Source organism: Rattus norvegicus, chromosome 19 (genome assembly GCF_021556685.1).
Source record: "Rattus norvegicus strain SHRSP/BbbUtx chromosome 19, alternate assembly SHRSP_T2T, whole genome shotgun sequence".
Classification (NCBI taxonomy): Eukaryota; Metazoa; Chordata; class Mammalia; order Rodentia; family Muridae; genus Rattus; species Rattus norvegicus.
The window spans coordinates 42809803-42826952 of record NC_141552.1 but is presented as its reverse complement, the minus strand read 5'-3'; the positions used below and the strand labels follow the sequence as shown (position 1 = coordinate 42826952).

The 17150-nt window shown below is 41.9% G+C and overlaps 1 long non-coding RNA gene across 1 annotated transcript in view; it reads left to right on the top strand.

The window, feature by feature from the left end:
• The window catches only part of LOC147999415 (uncharacterized), a 112181-nt gene that overhangs the window by 78424 nt on the left and 16607 nt on the right, over nucleotides 1–17150 (top strand). Inside the window, exon 4 of the long non-coding RNA XR_015643603.1 lies at nucleotides 11119–11192. This is a non-coding gene — a long non-coding RNA (uncharacterized LOC147999415). The remainder of the gene's footprint in view (nucleotides 1–11118; nucleotides 11193–17150) is intronic.

Below are 17150 nucleotides of genomic sequence, written 5' to 3'. Positions count from 1 at the left end.
ATGGACAATGACTCTCTGTGTAGTCTCAAGAAACTACGTGGGTGGTCAGATGACTTTAAGGAAACTTAATTCTAAAGAGAAAAGTGCTAGACAAAATTATACATCTTTTATTCCTTTAAAAATCACTCTCATCTGTTCCAGTTATTCCTTTAGTTTATCAATAAACTTATTTGCATCATAACTGTGAGCCTATAAATTGTGCAAACACTGACAATGATGTAGGCATCTTTGCAGAGCCATTTCAACTGTGAACTAAGTAAGTGTCCACTCAAATTGACTTTCTTTTAACCTTGAACTTAGTACACATAACAAAGCAGCAGTCGCTTGTGCCTGAGTTAGGGGTTTGCAATGATAAGACTGCGGAACTTTGCTGACAAGTGATGAAGATTTAATAGTGTCTTTTTTTTTTCTTCATGAAAAATTATGAAAGGTTTTTAGTCTTTATAAACCTCGACTTCCTCATCTGCAAGGTAAGGCTTGGGTGTTTGGGTTTTTGCATGGGCGTGGCTAGGATGTAGTGTGTGCTTACTGGATAAACATGAGCCTACACGTGGCTGTGTAGAAGCCTTGCAGACAAGATTCTCACACAGTCAGCCGATTTTAAGAAAATTATAAACAACGTGATTAAAGCTTCATCCAATCGATTCAAGGTCTTAAGAGGACAAATAGCCCAGAGAAGAGACTCTGTACCAATGGCTTACTTGCCTGCCTATGTTCTGGATTCTAGACTGTCAGGGATCCATACTTACATAACTATATGAGCTAATTCCTTTTAAAGAGGACTCTTGCTGGGCATAGTGGCAGTGTCCTTTAATCCTAGCACTTGGGAGGTAGAGGCAGGTGAATCTCTGTGAGTTTGAGTACAACCTGGTCTACATAACAAGTTCCAGGCTAGCCAAGACCACATACTGAAACCCTGCCTCAAAAGAGATGGAGGGAGGATTTGATGCATACATTTTCATCCAGATATATATTTGTAATACATACCATTCCATCCATCTATCACCTATCATCTATCTGTCAATCATCTATCTAATATCCTCTGTCCATCATCTACCACCTATAAGTACTATGATGGATACAATAAGCTAAAGAATATTGAATCCTATTCCATGATGCAGAGTCACTGGACATTGGCCAGTCCATCAAGTATGGCTTCCTCTTGGCATTTCTGCCATCTCTAGCACTCTTTCCCCAGCACCTACGCCATGCTCTTTCCTCTTTCAGGTCTTTGTTGGAGTGGATGAACAGTCTACTTAGAGATGTGACCAACCAGCCACTCTTTACTTCCTCGCTCTCCCCTCAGCTGTTACACTTATACTCTGAGATGTTCTTTTCCTCACTAACTTTCCCTGTCTTGCCTGAGTAGAGCTGAAGTTCTGTGAACGATTGTCACCTGTCAGGAGCTTTTCAATTTCCAAGTTCCAAGGTCAGACTGAGTGAGACCCTAAGATCAAATTGTGACTTTTCTAAACACCCCTCCCCACACACATTCTTGTCATTGGCATTTTTTAGGGTAGCCTCTGACTTCACATGGTTATCAAGTTTTTGAAAGCTAACTCGCAGCTAAGGAACTAATTTTTTTTTGAGAGATTGGCTTATTTAAAAATCAGCAGTCATCTGCAGCTAATAACCGCACACGCTGTGCAGCACAGGTCTTTGAGATAAACTCTCGGCTCTCTGTACTGTTCATTCAAGGCCTGCCTTCTTTAGCACCATTTCCCTTTGCCCCCGACTCTCACACTGACAGAAACAAACTTACGTGTTCCTCATAGCTTCTGTCCTCCAAGCTGACCGACATCAACTGGCCACTTCTTCACTATTAAAGATTGGGTTCAGGATTCATTCTCCACAAAGGATTGAGTTGTCCCGGGTGTTATCTTAGAAAGGCCTGCCTCAGGGTCATGCTGGTTCCCACAGCCCTTCTTGATTTTGTTGCTCTCTCAACCTAAGACACTGAAATGGAGGCTGATGGTCCCCTTACCAACAGGATGATACTTAATTCCACGACCGGACTTCTTTTTGCTTCCTCTGGAGAAAACAGGTGACTTCCACTGTGAAAGAAGTCAGCTATGTATTAAGAGGCCTTACATGTGTCCAGCCCTTCTCATAAGTTAGAAGGCAGTTTCTGAAAGCAGCTCCTTGATTTAGTTCCTGCTTCTCTTGCTCCCTCTTTCTGTTTGGGATAGGACAAGTCCACATAGTGACTTCAACAGAACCACTCTATGGGCCTTCCCAGAGACCTTATAGACACTACTCACTAGCCATTCGTGCCCAGGGGTGCTAATGAGTATAGCATGTCTCAGAACCTTGAGAAGAAAATAAATATCTTGGCCCCAAATGAGCTATCTGTGAGTCTTCGAGTTATGCAGCATGGTTCAAGTTTCTAACATACATACAAGTTTCTACAGCTAATTCTTGTTTTGTTTTATGTTGGGCATTCACTGTACAGTCTAGATGGACCAAAGCTGTGGTGTATTCAATCAAAGAGTTAAAACAAAAAAAGAGGGAGTAGGCCTAAGGAGAGGCGGGTAATAGGAAAAGGTAATAAATCTCAGGCCGGTGGGATTTAGACAACGAGCTGCACGGGTAAATCCAGCAACTGCCAGCCATGGAATGTGTCAGCGTAATATCACAGTAACTGTTACCTGGTACGTTGTCAGAATTCTAAGAAATGCGAAGATCAAAATGTTGCAACTGGGAGGTATTCCAAATGCTTTTCAATGTGTATCTGTTGAAACAAGGAGGCTATTAAAATGGCCTTTAAAAAGTCCCATTAAAATAACAATCCAATAAAAGGAGTGTATAATCGGAGCGCTCCGAGGGCAACAGCAGTGAGTGCCAATGTGCCTGCTGACGTTCGTGGAGGCCTTTTCATCGTCCGTGTTCCTCTTTGTATGCTGAGCAAGGAGCCTCAGGTTTGCTCTGCCAGCAAGAAGTAATCACTTTTAGATCACAAAACTTCAACACATGCACACATCTGCATGTGTGAATACAACTGTCTGACACAACTGAGCTTTGCAGGAAATGGAACTTAGCTAGAACTAACCACAGATGGTTTTTAAAAAAAAGAAGAAGAAAGTGAGATCTTGATTCACTCACCCATTGGATACTGAGTCCCAGAAACAAGCTTGATCAATTCAAGTTCTAGCAGGACTATTATACACATTAAAAAAAAAGCATAAACATTTAAAAAAATAATAAAGTCTCACTGTGTCACCCAGGAGTGGGTCCAACCCTTGCCTACCAATGCTGGATTATGGGTGTGTGCCATGGTGCCTAAATTTTACAAACTTCTGACTATCAGATTGTATCCCACTTGGGAGGTGGGAACAGGTGGATTCCCAGAACTTTCTGGCCAGCCAGCCAGCCTAGTCACATGGGAGTCCCACAGCCAGTAAGAGACTGCAGAAGAAATGGTGGACAGATCCTGAAAAATGACACTTGAAGTTTACTACTGCTACACACACACACACACACACATACACACACACACACACTCATGTACACCTGTACACACACTCATGACAACAAACAGGTACATACACAAAGATGGTTTTGAATATTTTAAAACTCTTAGTTAACTTTCACATAAATCCCATTTTCTGGCCCTTTGCTGAATTCGGTCATCTGGTATGAGTTTCTTCAATGACTTCTAGAAGGTCTAGATTTGTGTTTTCTCTTTCCCTTGGCAGCTCACTGGGTTGGGCCAGACAACAAGGCATCTCCGACTTCCTTGCCACTGTATTTCAAAAGGTTTTCTCTCTTGTCTGAACATCTCCCACGAAGAGGCCGGTTACTCATTTCTTTACCTGCTGTTCTCTTACTGCACACATGCAATGTGCCTATGTAACTTACTCACTTATTTCCCATAAGTCCCTTTCACACACTGCTTGTTACTGACCAGTCTATGTTCCTCATCTAGCCCTGCCAATGGCCCTCTGTTTTCACAGGAATGTTTCAAGCCCTTTGGTGAGCAATGAAGCCCCTATGGACCTGTGGCGTATGCTACCTCATACTTCTTTCCAGTATGAATCCCCCTTTATGAGCCACACCACGCAGCAGTCTCCCTTTCAGATCTCTCCAAAGCCGATGTCCTTTTCCACTGAACTGAGCCCACTTTATTTTTCCCCTCTCTCTACTCAAAGTCTTTTCTGCGCTATGCTGGTTCATATTTAATCTTGTGCTTCTTTAAAAAAACGTACTTCGCTAACTAAAAGGCATCCCAAATTGTATGTCACCCTTAAACAATGTGCTGTAAGATCTGAAAACAGATTTAGGACATGATTTTGACTCTTTTCTTCTCACCAATCAGTCTGATCCATTTCCCCTCAAAGGAGATCTCAAGTGGACATCCCCATTTGATGCCTGTTCCTTCTTGAGAGAATGCACAATGGTCTTATTTGTTTGGGGTCCCAAGTGTCCCCATTGCTCTGTTCCCACTCTACTCAGGAACTGAGGACCAGTGATTCTGGGTCTTTACAGCAGCAGAGAGGATTTCTTAAAGCATGTATTTTAGATCCTGTCATTCTCTGGCTGCAACCCTTAGTGACTTGATGCGGCACCTTGAACAAAGCCCACCTCCTTTCTCCTCTGCTGTCTATTCAGGTAGCATGTGTAGTGGTGACGTAAAGACGAAGGTGTTTAAACTGCAACGTTAGGAGTCAACTTAGCCTCCGATTTTTTAAATAGGGCCGCCAAATTTAGAAAAGTCAAAGTTAATACCCAGTTAAAATTAAGTTTCAAAAAAACTGTAAAATTTTTTTGTCACTGTTTTTGTTAACCCTATTCCTAACTCCTAACTCCTAACTGTAACCCTAACCCTAACCCCTAACCCCAGCCCTAACCCTTGTGGTATTAAGGATTGAAGCCAGGGTTTTATACTTGCTAGATGAAAGTTCTGTCACTGAGTTACATCCCCAGTCCAAAACATACCACTCCAATGTATACCTATACAAAACTACTGTGTCCATATACTGGAAAATACACTTAAAATTCTTCAGAATTCAAATTTGGCCAGGTGCCACCTGTCTATCTGGTGACCTTGTTTGGACGTTTTTCACAAACCTGCCAGATTCTTGCTGTGAGTCACTTGTTTGACAATGATGACCTCAATATCCTTGGGACTCCCACTTCCCAGACAGCCACTGGAACACAGTTGAGAGAGGATTGCTTTATGGGAAGAGATACTCAGGTGACAGCAAGCGATCGCAATGACTTCTAGAAGTTCTAGACTAACGATGAGCCCCAACAGAACGGAGACATGTGACGCCTTCTGATAACCAGAGCCATTCCTGAGGGCTGTCTTCTTGAGTTGTCCTTTGAGACTTTATTGAGTCCAGTTTGGGGCTCAATTAACAGTGGAGTGTGAAACCAAAGTGAATGATATTATAGGATAGAGTCTTCCCTTAAGATTGACTTTACTTTTAAAATTGTGCACATTTGTGGAGGTGCCAGTGGAGGCCAGAAGGTGTAAAGACGGAGTTATGGGAGGTTGGAGTCATGGAACCAGGTTGCTGGAGAAAAAACTCAAGTCCTCAACAAGAGCAGTGTGTGCTCTTCGGTGCTGAGCCATCTCTCAACTCCAGTTTCCTGTGAGTGACAGTTGGTCCTGCACTGTATTCTGTCCCTTCTATTCTGGCACTTTATGCTTAAATAATGTCTATGGCAGTTATGCATTAGTAATTTCTGTGTTGGTCATAGTTTTCTATAATTAAAGATAAATAAAATGACCAACACAGAAATCATTAATGCAAAAATCTCTATGTTCCAGGGGTGTGTATTTTCATAATCTTAGGCCATAGAAATGTAGGTTTAAGAAGCACCCGAATCCTTCAAATCTGCCTTTGAGAGAGAGTGAACATGCCGCGAGTATGTTCTGTCCGTTAGCCCTCCTCCTCCCTGTCCTCACCTGGGGCATGTTTGAATCTTGCGTGAACCACATAGCTAAGCCTTCTTAGTTACAACAACCGGAGAATAAGTAGAAGAAATGCATAGTTCTTCCCTGCATTGCACACCGAGCCCCGTGCCTTTGAAGACAAGGACACCAGACAGTTCCTTCAAGGAACGTCGCGGTTCGTGATTATTGTTACCATTCAACACAGAACCGTGAGAGTACAGCGCTAAGTCAGTGAGCAGCCTTCTCAGAGCAAGACCGGAGGATTTCACAGTCCAGTCAGGGAGTCTAGCTCTTTCCAGTCATGAGACTGTTGGAGGGTCCCTTGAGAGAGAGAGAAGGGTGATCTGAGGCTGGGGAAAGCACTTTTTGTGCAACGATCCAAATATTCAGACAATGTCTTTATTGCGGGAGTTGCATGGGAGACAAGAGGAGACGGATGATTCCAGTGTCACCCCACTAGGTGAAAACACAGCCCTAAAACTCTATTGCAGTGGAGCTGCTCTCTGTACAATTATCGATTAGTTTGTTGGTTGGCTTGTAGTTAGTATTCGAGACTTACTTCATTATGAAAAAGTGTACATGTTCCTTAGAAATATGTCTCTGTACTTATCAATAGGTGTTAACTTATAAAACCCATTCTGCTTTCTTTTTTTTTTTCTTTTTGGTTCTTTTTTTCGGAGCTGGGGACCGAACCCAGGGCCTTGCGCTTCCTAGGCAAGCGCTCTACCACTGAGCTAAATCCCCAACCCCCCATTCTGCTTTCTTAATTGCCTCTTTTCCACTTCTTTGCTGCATTATAATTTGCAGATGTGTTAACATTTATAATTACCTCTCCCACCTGCACAGCCAGTTCAGTCTCGTGTGAAATTATTCATTAATTTTTAAAACTTCATTGAGTATGTATCCAGTTAAAAAGTTGTCTACCAAAATGATATCCTGAGAAACGCAATTTGGATTTAGCTATAAGGAATAGTGGCTGCTACAGGAAACACGCACACATGCGCATGCATGCAGGTAAAAATATTCATACACATAAAAATAAACAGATTATTTTACTGTTTCTACAAGTCTGAGTACAGGTGGGCATGGACCTCTGCTCAGAGTCTCCATGAGGCTAATGTTGGGCTACTGGCCAGAGCTGTCCTCTTATCTGAGGCTTGGGTTTCTGTCCAAGCTCACCTAGGAGGAGGAAGACTTTAGCTCGTCAACATTGTAGGACTGCCTGCATGTAGGCCTCCAACTTAGCACCACTCTTGAGTCTCCAGGACCACTTGATTTTCTGCAGGGGACCTTTCCACAGCATAGACGTTTGCTCTTTCAATGATGGAAGCAGAATTCCTCTTGTTTCAGTAAATACCCCATCTTATTCAAGGGCTTACCTGATTACATAACATATACTCTATATCTATTATAATTTTAGTATAATATATTGTATATATTATATATATGGCATACACAGGGTTAATATAATTACATATATTGTTTCTTGCTCATTAAAAAGTATTAAAATTATAGATATGATATACGATATATGATATATGGTGTATAATATATAATAAATGTACATAATAAATGTATATAATAAAATAATATATCTGTTATCAATTTTAATGATTTTAATGAGCAAGAGACTGAATTCAGGCCTTCAGAAAATAGTATCTATTTAATTCTAAACAGATTGAAAGAATGTAAGACAAATGAGTGTTCTTTTGAAGAAAGGGCCTTGCTTCATGAGAGGCACAAAGGTACATCTGCTTAGTGTCTGTCTACTAACACTGTCTCCACATTGGCAAAACTGATTTTGTAATTTATTGGGGAATCACAATTTGCCATAAAAATAATGAATACATATTTTTCTATCAGAGAGATTCAAATCCTACTTCCCTCTTTTTTTGCATCTGTCACCCTGTGGCTTCTCTACCTCTTTCATTTGTCTCTAGAGGTCAAGGGCAAGAAATCTGAGAAAGGCCGGGAGAGCAGTCTGAGACTTTACAAAAAATAGGAGATAAATGAGGCAACTCCTTGTCCCTGGAGGTCTGTACTGAAAACTAGTAGCTCCACGGAGAAACAGTAGCTGCCTTGCCATCTTGGGTGGCTTTGCCTTGACAGCACATCACATTTATGACGGTACGTGTCGCAGTTCATTAACTTGCCTGTCCTATTATATTTGGTTACAATGGGAAGCTACTCAAAAACAACATGCCTGAAATTGAAGACAGATGGCCAAGCAAAGGGCTAAAGAGCTTCTTAAAATCACTCACCATTTCCTTTTTTATTACGTTTCTCTCTGTTTATTGCCACATCATGTAAGAACATTTACACCCTTTCAAAACAAACAAACAAACAAACAAACAAACAAAACATGGTGTCATTTCTTTGGAAAGTACACAGCCAGTCAAGAATTGGGAGAAGTTGATATTCTCTCAGTAACATCAGCCCAGGGCAATATTACGTGTCTCTACATTTGCATAGGTTTATGACTGCCGAAAGATTAATGGTTGCTTCTGATTTATCTCTGCAAGGGGTTTCTGTGGCTCAGCCATCTGTCTCCTGCTGTGGCGGTTCCTGTAATGATCCCTCCTCCATGAGGGATGGAGTAAGAGTTTCAGGAAATCAGCTCATAAGTAACATCCATTCAAAGTAAAAGTGCAGAGGACTGCAAAGCTGTGACCTTAAACAATGGTAGGATGGTGGCTTTGATCTGGCAGCCTGGGATTTATAATGGGCAGTAGACCCAGTTCTTTTTAGGCATACCTTCATCTCAAGCCTCAGAACTCAGAGTAAAGGCAGAAGTTGACCTTTGGTGGAATTCCCTTCTTCCAAATATGTGCATGAACACATCTATACATTGTGCCCCACAGGAAAATAATATCTTTTAAAAGATTGTTGACTGAGGGGTTGGGGATTTAGCTCAGTGGTAGAGCGCTTGCCTAGGAAGCACAAAGCCCTGGGTTCGGTCCCCAGCTCCGAAAAAAAAAAAAAAGAACCAAAAAAAAAAAAGATTGTTGACTGGTGTTTGGTTTTATGGTAGTGAAGTACACATGAAATTTACTATCTTAATCTGGTCTAAGTTGAGGAAGGTATTTTTTCACATGGTTAAAAATCTGTTTCTAGAACGTTCAGTCAGCACCAGGACTTTCATCATTAGTAGCTTGGGCTGGTGTGCAGAGCCGTATGCCTGATTTTTGCCAAATTGTTGGAATAATGACATCAGAGACAAACTGATTTGAAATCAAGAGTGGGAGGAGAAAAACAACCTTCAGAAGACATTTTGCAAAACCTGATATTCCCTACACAATTTCGTACTGGGTTTTGTTTACAGGAAAGGCAATTATTGGGCTCCATGATATGTAATTATATTCATCTATTCATTTTATATTCTAATGATGAAGTAATTGCACTGAAAATTATAGCAAGACGTTCCTAACCATGTTAGAACTAGATTTAGTGTGTTGTTGTCAGAGATGGACACACGGAAAGAACAAACAGCACATTTTCTGTTTACATTTCAATTCCCAAAGATAATTGTTTAGTCAGGATGCTTAGCCTTGATTGTGGGTCACTAATAAAAGACTCTGTTTAGATTTTACAAGTTTGTTTGAGCCTGAAGATCTCCATCCCCATGAATCTGAGCTATAACAATACTTAGGGGTGGCTCCAGCATTCGTGGTATTAAAGTGGCCTGTGAATAAGTGCTTATATTTAGAATTTGTCTCAACACAAATACAATTGAAAAAAAAACAGTTAACATTGACAGCAGACGCTTGCTCAGTGCATCTCTACAGAGAAAGTCAGTACTTTCTGATGCAGTGGTTAAAGGGTGCCACTTTCTGGGGGATGCTGAGTGACTTCTAGAATAAATGAGGCAGTAGAGGGAATGCACATTTTTTTGTTAATTTTGTTATGTGTATGCATAGTTAAACTTCATAATGTGGCTTTAAAGTTTTTTATATCAACACTTATCTGATTATGCTTGCATACCAGCTGTTGGCTGAAATTTAACATGACATGTCTAGAACTGGCCAGTCCTCAGCAATGATGAAGGCTGTAAGCCTATAAACATATACACATATAACCTATATAATGTATAAAACTGTTTAAACTTGTCGTATTTTATTAGAAATGCATAATGAAATTTCCTTTGTATCAGCAACTGTTCAGTAGTTTGGTATTGAATGTTTATCATCTAATCATGAACAGTGCCTTCTGGAACAGAGGGATTACAAGATATTTAACCGCTTCTTATAAAATGGGCATTTGGGCATCTTCTCTTGTTAACTTTTCCCCAATACGAACAAGTAGAAAGCAGATGACTGATTTCTTCAAGAAAACGTAAAGGCTATGAGATAGGTGTTAACTCACAGGTCAGAGGAAGATTGTATATGTGGATCATAGTTAAAGATGAGGCTAGGAGAGGGAGGCAGAGGGAGCCCCACGAGGGGCATGAAACACGTGTGTGCTTTACTCCTATGCCTTAGCATCATTGTGTCAATGCACATCACACTTCAGTGGGTCTGAAGGACTCCTCCAGTCTTGCTGAGCGAAGTCACTGCCATCGCTCCCTGCTCATGTGTACTGAGCTCACATACCCACTTCCTCATTAGTACAAGTATGGGCGTACTGTCTACGTGCACCTCAAGGAACTTAGGATGCTTTGAAATGTTTGTGGAGAGCAGACTTTGAAGATTTGATATTGTTAGCTAGCAGGGTATTTATATGTTGCATATACATAATTATGTAAGTTATGTCGAATGTTTTAAGTAATGAAAGACTGCATACTTGGCTGGTGCCTTCTAGTCACTGATTAGCCATGCGTGGCAGAAAAGGGGGATCTCCTATGCTCATCTCCTGTCCGTGAAATGAAGAACATTACAATGTTGCTGTGGTCAGAGATGACAGGAACATAGAGAATGGACATTGAGGGACTGTTAAGTGTTTGCATTTCCTGAGATGCGTCTGGCATTTTATATTGAATATTTCCCAATGTTTAGAGTGTGGTGTTCGGATATTATGGAATGGGGAAGGTGGTGATAAAACCATGACTTATTGGAGATGGGAAGTAAGCAAGCACAGCATAGAGCAGCAGTGAGGATCAACGATCTGGTATTGAAGAAGAAGACTGAGGGGAAGACCTTGTCAAATCCTGGGGAGGGAACTGACTGACTCAGACTCCATGCTCACACTTGACATTTCTCTCAACTCCTTCGGTTCTGTCTCAGATGGAAAGGCATTAAGGAACTGCCATGAGGGTTTGGATATACCGAAGGTTGGAGGATGCTTGAGTGGCAATCAGGTATGTGGAATTAGTGACAACTTCCTGAAGACAAAGGAAGCCTGTGCATGTTTATATGTGATCTGAAAGTCTGTGGAGAAAGACAAAGATGGGGAAAAAAGTATCAAAGGGTGATATTGCTGGGAGGACAGAGGAAATTCAGAGCAACGACTTGCTGTGCAAACGGAATACCAATATGCCAGAACACGTCAGAGAAATAACCCAAGGAGGAAGAGAGATTAATGGGGGATACAGGAGGAGGCAAGGGTTATCAGCAACTGAGAAGAGATAGGATGGGAGCCAGTACAAGGGTCCTGCCCCCAGCACGGGAGAATTAAAATTGTCATCAAACTTGGGAATGCTGGGAAGGAAAATGGAGGCTTTCAAGGAACTTGAAAGTGTTGACAAATCAAAGCAATTTTTTAGGCAAATAAAAATGTCTGGCAGGCATTCTCATTCTCTTACAGTAACTATGGAGGGCAGCAGCTCACTCCTGAAGCCCAGCTTCATTGTTCAATCTGCTGAGTAGGAGGGAGTAGGATATTTTATTTTTTTATTATTTTTTTAGTATGAGGGAATGTAAGCAAGTGAATCAAAATCATGAGACTGAAAGAGAAGTCCACTTAGAGACAGTTATTAATGTTGGAAGAAGCGCAAAGGTAACAGAATTAATTCTGCATCTCTATATCATTATAATCAGCCTCATTCATCCACACCCCCATTCCAAGGCTGTTTTCTTTTAATAGATTTCAACTGATATGCTAGGTACTGCCTGACATGCTACAAAATAATCTCAAAACCACAAATGGCCTATTGGTTTAGCAGAAAGGCACAGCTAAACACCCATAAATGACAGGGCAAAAAAGGCATTTGCCGTGTGATTGCAGTGTATCGAAAGCACACCGGAGCCCTGGAAGGGTGTGCATCGCCTCTTGTTCAGGAGCCAGGGTCTATCTCGTCTTCAGAGAGAAGCTCATGCCAGATCTTAATGCTAGAAAGTAAAGGACCCTTGGCAGTCAAATATGGCTGTACCCAGAGAAAGGTACACAGAGTTCTTTGTCCTTAGGACACACAGGCTGCAGGCAGCTCAGAATGGGCAAACCACGTGAGGCAGGGCAAAGCCTGCAGCTAAGTATCATTCACCAGCCCCACATGCTATGAGCACCCTTCCATCGCCTCCTAAGACAAAGCATCACTGGCCCGTCTTTCTAGTTTATAGTGAGGTCCTTCTGACACTTGTGGAGAATGTACACCCAGACCCAAGATGGTGAGATAAAAAGCATTCAGAGAGAAGTGCATTTAGAGAGAGTTGCTGATGTAAGGAGGCAGTGGACCTCACTCTACATGTCTACACTGGTATAAATCAACCTCATTCCCTCTCCACATCCCAGTTCAGCAACTTCTCTGAGGGGCAGTGACTCATGTGTTCACTGATCTGCTCTTGGAATATGCGCCTTGATGAATTCAGTCAAATGACAATGCACAGGTGATGGAGACTAAGCCATGTCACCTGTAAGTAAAGACCATCTTCAAAGAGGCAAAAAGTCTAGTTTTCCCACCACCCAGACACTGGTTCTTCCACTCCTTACTCACCTTTCAATCTGCTTGCCTCAGAACCCTGCAGATAGTCTGGACGGACTAAGGCATTTGTTAAGTCAATAAAGTAATAACCACCAAAGGAGGAGAATCCTGGGGAATCCCAGGAAATCCACATCACAGAGATAACAACAACAAAAAACAGAGACAACAATGATGATATTAACAATCATTAATGCTCACACTAATAATTAGTCATGATTTAATGAGCACTTACAAATACCATTAGATAGTGAGCACTGATAATGTGTAATTTTATTCCATCCTTTCCAAAGGATAATCAAGAAATGTATGTCTCCTCACTTGGGAAGACAAGTTCAGGACACTCCCTGGGCTGACCTCGGGGGCAGGTATAGAACTTTCATTTGATCTGGTCTGCTGAGCCCAGATGCTCTGGACGAGAAATAAACACTCTTGACTGATGAGCCATCTCTCTAGACTTCAACATCAGCTTTTACTAATGCATATGAACAATATTAGAATGAAAATTGAATAAAACCAGTTCCAGGTATTTCAGTCAATGGATTCAGATTAAAGGGTAAATGCAGATTCTGCTGCAGGTTCTGATAAATCACCATCCTACAATAGTTACTTATGAAGTGTTAAATTATTTAATAGTATAAATCACTTTGCTTTTTCAACCACAAAATGGCAATTTCATAGAGTTTGCCCTAATTAAACGTAAACATTTTTTTTCTGGAGATTTGTGTCTTTCGGTTTCCGTGTGGCCAGTGACATCACTCCAGCCCTTCTGTAGAGGATAAACGACAAGCGATATTTTTTGCACTGAAATGAAAACTTAAACTTTCCTGTAACATAGAGTTGAGTTTTCTTCAACGTACTGCTGCTGAAAGGGTTTATTGCAAAATAAAATAGAATTAGCAAACAGTAAAATAAGTAAATAGTTGAAGATTAACACCGTGCAAAGTTCTGAAAAAAAAAAAAAAACCCAGCATAGCAGGAGTGCTCCAATTACTCGCTCTATGTTCCTTGGCAGAGCTCTCACTTTCTTTCCTGTACACACGTCTATGCACCTAATGCATACTTTCTACACTTTCCCTTGACCCGTCTCTGTGGTCAAAGGAAGTGGCTCAGAGGATCTTTTAGGTGGCAATAACCCACCTTGGGTTGGGGCTCCAAAGCACCAATGGAGAAATCGCTTCCCATTGAGCTGAAGTTCACTGTTTGAATCCCCAGGTAGTTGTTTTATCAGCAAGCTCCCCAGACGCTGTTCCATAAAGGGAAGTGTTAATTATGTGACAGCTGGACTAAGCTAGGGAAAGGAGCGGGAGGTCACCGGTGGTCACCTCTCATAGTTAACCACATGTTAAAAGCTAGAACTCTGATTACCTTCACTTACCTACAGGCCATGGTGGCCAAGTGGGACATACAAAGTAGAAGCAGGCTAAACCCACCCTGCCTTATTTTAACACACATAGTAATAATGATTTGCAGAGAGAGAGAGAGAGAGAGAGAGAGAGAGAGAGAGAGAGAGAGAGAGAGAGAGAGACTTGGTTAGTGAATGAGTGAGTGAGTGAGTGAGTGAGTGAGTGAGTGAGTGAGTGAGTGAGTTGCTTGGTTCTAGAAATGCTAAAGTGGGAAGGGTGCTGGCTTACCAGGCAAAACCAATTACTGTTCCATCAAATCAGCACAAATGAGCCTTTAATAAGAATTATTCATTCATCCATTCGGCAAATATTTACCCAGCACCTATGAACTAAATGCACTCATTAGGAAATGAGGAATGGAGAAGAAACAAAACCAGCCTCTGATGAGAACTTACTTATGGTTTCAAGGGCTGGTGACTCTGCAATGTGACGCCCTGTAGTTTTAGTTCTATCCTTGGACCAAGGCCGCATGCCTTACCTCTGAGTCTACTGTGCGACAGCCCATCAGTTCTTGGCAGCTTGCTGTCAGGTTCCTCTGTTCCAGTGGTTCTCAAATGCTTTTATTTGTGAGGGCAGCTCAAGGGTGTGCTTGTGCACATGCATGTGTGATCATGTGTTCATGCCTGTGTGGTCATGTGTGCATGAATGGATGTGGAGGACGATGTCACTGTGGAGTGTAATTCCTCAATCGTTCTCTACCTCCGTTTTGGAACTCATGTTGCTGAGCTTGGAGTTCAGCTATTCAGCTCCACTGGCTGCTTGAGGATTCTTCCTGTCTCCATCTTCTCAGGACTGGGATGGTAACTATGACACCATGGTCAACTTTGTATGTGTTCCTGGAGATTTGAACTCAGTCCTCATATTCCATCTCGGCAAACTTCATGACTGACCTCCAAGACCTCCAAGTCCCTGACCCTGGGTCTGGAATGTGCTTTTTACGAAGGTCCTTCTAGGATCCTTACTCTGGATTCCCATGGCATTTACCTTCAGAAACACAGGCCAACTCTTCTGGTCTCCAGTAAATGTATTGACTTCCCCCATGCTCTTCTCCAGCATCATGTCTGCTGCGTTCAATGCAACTCATGCATCCTGGAGGCTTCTAATGTTTTAGGATATACTGACTGGATTAAATGCAGCCCCTTGAAGCAGCACAGAAGCAGTACAGCCAGAGGCACCACTGTACTTCAGAACCAATGGATGCCAACCGCTTGCTGTTCTTTGTCATCAGGCCACACCGTGACATGACAATGTGCTGGGACCCATCCAGTGTGATCACTCTTGTCTTGTAAGCAAGCACTTGGGTGCGATCCCCTAATGTTTATTTAAGGGAATGCCACACTAAATCCCACTTTCTTTCTTCAAACTCTAAAATATAAAGTCAGATTAACGTACTCCATTTGCCCCTCCCAACTTCTCCTCCCCTCCCAACAGAAGTTCTTACTGGCAAGGTTTCCATGAGGGAGTCGAATAGAACCTTGGAAACAAAACAGATGCGGATAGAAACCATTTCATCTGTTCAAGTCTTGGGGTGGCCTTCAAAGACAGACAGATTCCACACCAGCCAGGACTCAAGTGAAGGCCACAGCTGCCAACATATTGAAAGGCCAGACTCCTACAGACATAAGAATCTCGGCACCTTCTAAAGAGAATATCAGTGAGGAACGAGAGTAAGCTAGAATTCTTTGCTACTTACCAGCCCCTGACTCTATTTTTCAGTGCCAATATTCTATTTCCGTAGCCAACGTAACTCGACCTCATGAAAAGAATACCAAATAGGACTACCAACACAAGATATGGGCCATTAAGATCTCCTCAGTTCCTTCATATATTTAATACTGCCACAAATTCTTCAACCCATTCACAAAGATACATAATGAGAATTTCAAGTGTGCAGCGGACTTGAAGAAAGTGGAGCTATCAACTGAAACAGAATAGGTTGTGGGCTCTCAGAATCCACACATTTCTCTTTTATCCTCATGAATATGTGACTTTCAAGTTAAGCCAAAGTCAGCCCATTGCACTTATGCCTTAAATTAAATTGAGAACATTGGCAAAGTCCCACAAGGAGAAAGGGCGAAACCAGAAATGAGGCTCTGGTTTTCTTGTATATACAACTGTATGAATAGGAAAAGGGAAATGATATCCTCATGGTTGTAAAGACAGAGAGGCCCAAATCACTCCCTGTGAGCATTAACACTAATGAGGAAAAAACCCAGCCACACCACTTCCCTATTATCCCACATCACTCCTGTGAAGGGAAAACTTTGAATGTTGGGAATGACATCATTAGATACTCAATATCGTCTTCAGAGTTTCCCTCTAGCATTTATCCTATAGAAAGGTAAGTTCTTTAACTGTAAAGTGGGGTAGTCATCACATTAAATATAGCTATAGAGAAGGTACTTCGTTTTCTCTGATGAAATTGAGTAATGAGTTGGTTCCCTTGGTTGATCCATTTCTGCCAACAGAGTATCTGACAGGGAGGTACTGGTTCTAAAACTGCCTCCGTGTTGATTGAATTCAAAGAGTAGGCACTATACTCAGAGAACAGAACCTTGGATTTGCATGCCCTCCCCCACAATAGTTTTGAAGAGAGGCCATGTCAACTCTGTAAATAATCCCACCCACTCACTTTTCTTAGGATTCTGAATAATGAAGTCCTTTCCATTGTGCTGACTGTATTGTCAAAGGGCCATTGTAGGATGATGTCATGCGGCAAGGCAAGTCCAGGATAAAGCAAAGCCTATGGTTGGATGAGAAGAAAGGGTAGGCGGGAAAAAGTCTAGAAAGGAGAGAGGAGGAGGAGGAGAAAGAAGAGGAGGAGGAAGAGGAGGAAGAAGAGGAAGAGGAGGAAGAAGAGGAAGAGGAGGAAGAAGAGGAAGAGGAGGAGGGGGAATCAAGATGGAGAAAATGGAGTAGGATGACCCAGACCCAGGTGGACTGGGTCAATTTTATTTTGTCTAGGTGGACAGTTTATATCTTTATCAATTGGCAG